Source organism: Carassius carassius, chromosome 38 (assembly GCF_963082965.1).
Source record: "Carassius carassius chromosome 38, fCarCar2.1, whole genome shotgun sequence".
NCBI lineage: Eukaryota > Metazoa > Chordata > Actinopteri > Cypriniformes > Cyprinidae > Carassius > Carassius carassius.
Genome location: NC_081792.1, coordinates 5,417,360 through 5,419,524, shown reverse-complemented (window position 1 = coordinate 5,419,524; position 2,165 = coordinate 5,417,360). Strand labels below are relative to the sequence as shown.

The 2,165-nt window shown below is 30.7% G+C and overlaps 1 long non-coding RNA gene across 2 annotated transcripts; it reads right to left on the bottom strand.

The window, feature by feature from the left end:
* Nucleotides 1–899: 899 nt before the first annotated feature.
* Nucleotides 900–1,786, bottom strand: LOC132118928 (uncharacterized). Of its 2 annotated transcripts, none has more exons than XR_009426077.1 (4): nucleotides 1,696–1,786; nucleotides 1,221–1,283; nucleotides 1,058–1,138; nucleotides 900–960 (listed from the first exon to the last, which is right to left on the bottom strand). It is a non-coding gene; the product is annotated as an uncharacterized LOC132118928 (long non-coding RNA). The 2 variants fall into 2 exon arrangements; XR_009426078.1 differs by having other exon boundaries at nucleotides 1,221–1,326; nucleotides 1,696–1,744.
* Nucleotides 1,787–2,165: the final 379 nt, after the last annotated feature.

Below are 2,165 nucleotides of genomic sequence, written 5' to 3'. Positions count from 1 at the left end.
ATGGTTCACCTAAAAAAGACAATTAACACACATTAAGTCAACATTTAATTAATGTGTAAAGCTCTGCTTGGTTTAATATAAAATAGAAGAAAAAAAGAAAAGGCAGAACAGTGTAAAGAGAAAATGATTTGTTTACCTGCAGAGCTTTCATCAGATTTACAGATTCTCCAAAAGAAGCAGGCTGTCAAAATCACAGCCATCATGAAAACAGCGGCTATCACAGATGTGAAAACATACCTGAGGAATTGTTTAAAATTTTATTAGAAATGAAACTTTTACCATAAATTTGTTTTTTGCAAAGAAAAGAGGATAAAAAAAAAGATAAACTTACAAGGTTAGCGGTTGCACTTTCCCTAAGGGATAAAAGAAAGGGGGAAAGTAACAAAAATAAAAGCATAGGTTTACAAGTGATTATCAAATTCAATACCTAAAGTTTTGTTTCAGCCAGAATTAGCCAATGTATATCACTGCCATGAATAAAATGATGTGTTATCAGCGTTTATGATTTTATGAGCCCATGCACCCTTAAGTTTAATAGAGAAATTAATTGAAAGTCCTGTAATAATATTTTCACTTTAGTTCCCTTTAGTGTGCAACCCTTATGATGTGAAACATTATATTTCAAAGTTACTTGGGGGAGCACAATAGTAACAAATGTTTTTAGAATGAATGCAAATGTTATGCGAGCAAATGTAAAAGTATTAAAATAATTTTCCTACAATGTCTCTTTATGAACTTTATGAACAATTTTTGCTAAAGATACTAAAGTTGCTAAACATACATTAATGGATGAAACTCTATAATGTATGAAAAAACTGATAAAAGTTTAACTAGACTTTTCCCTTAATAAATTCCTAAGTTGCTGCTTATTAATACATAGTTAATGTAGTTAATTATACTTACTGGCACACCGTGTGTCTGAAAACTGCATGCACTGGGAAACAGTTATCTCTCCAAGTTCTATAGTTTGAAATAAAAAGTCGTGTTGTTGTTAGAGCAATATATCCTATTTCAAATCTTGGATGTTTAAACATTAATGAAATTAATTGTTGCATACCTTCACATATGCGGCATGGCTGACATACAGCACCAGTGTACTCTGTAGGTCCTCTAGAGCAGTTCTGGACAACATACATACCTGAAGGTTTGGATATTTAGTGATTCACAATGGGGACTTAAATTGTCAGATTTTTTATTATAATTTAGTCTGTGGAACTCACCTTCTTCGCAGTTCAAGCAGCACAGCGATTCTTGGACTTGGAAATGGTCCTTTGGGCATGTTACTACACATAAAGTACAAAATGCAGCCACAAATATTGCCCGGATCTTTAATGAAAATAAATTAATTTTTCAGTGTAAGTCTCAAATTACATGTATCTAAATCAGGGATAAGGAACAGTGCAAGAAATGATAACAACAAAAACAAAAGTGTGTTTTGAAAAAAAAAAAAAAATCCTTTTCAGTCATTCCAGAGTGAAAAGATTGTGTTTAAATGCGTGTTACAGGTTAGTAATTGTATCGTATTGTTTTAATACATATATTTTTTATTAATCCAACAACTAAAGATGGTCTAAAACTTCCAATTTTAAATAAATATATATATTTATACTAAATTGTAGTTGACAATAAATGTGTTTTTTTTGTTGTTGTTTTTTTTTACATTAAAAAGAAAAAGGTAAAAACATAAACACTTACCAACACACATTTGGTGTCTGGCGGGTTCATTGTAGGTTTCATATGGTTTCTGACCATTGTTGATCCTCGGCTCTCTGCTTTTAAACAGAGCACTGACGTGTTTAAGGAGTGGCCAAAACAAGTTCCTTCCTGCTATTCCAAACTATTTATAGTATCTCTCATATCTTCAGGCGGTCGAAGATCAACCGTGTTTAACTAAAAATAGCTATTTGACATCTTGTGTGTTTCTTATAAATATATATAATATGCATATATGAAATCATTCCAGTGATTATGATTGATTTTATGGTTTCCACTAATAAGCTTAAATATAAACAGCACTGAAAAAACATACTTGAAAACTATATATAAAAAATTATATACATTTCAGTTACATATCAGTTGAATGATCCAGTGCTTATGATCCTAAAGATATTGTCTGTTATCTGTGTATATTCTTTTTTTATATATATTTATTCAGCAAAATCACA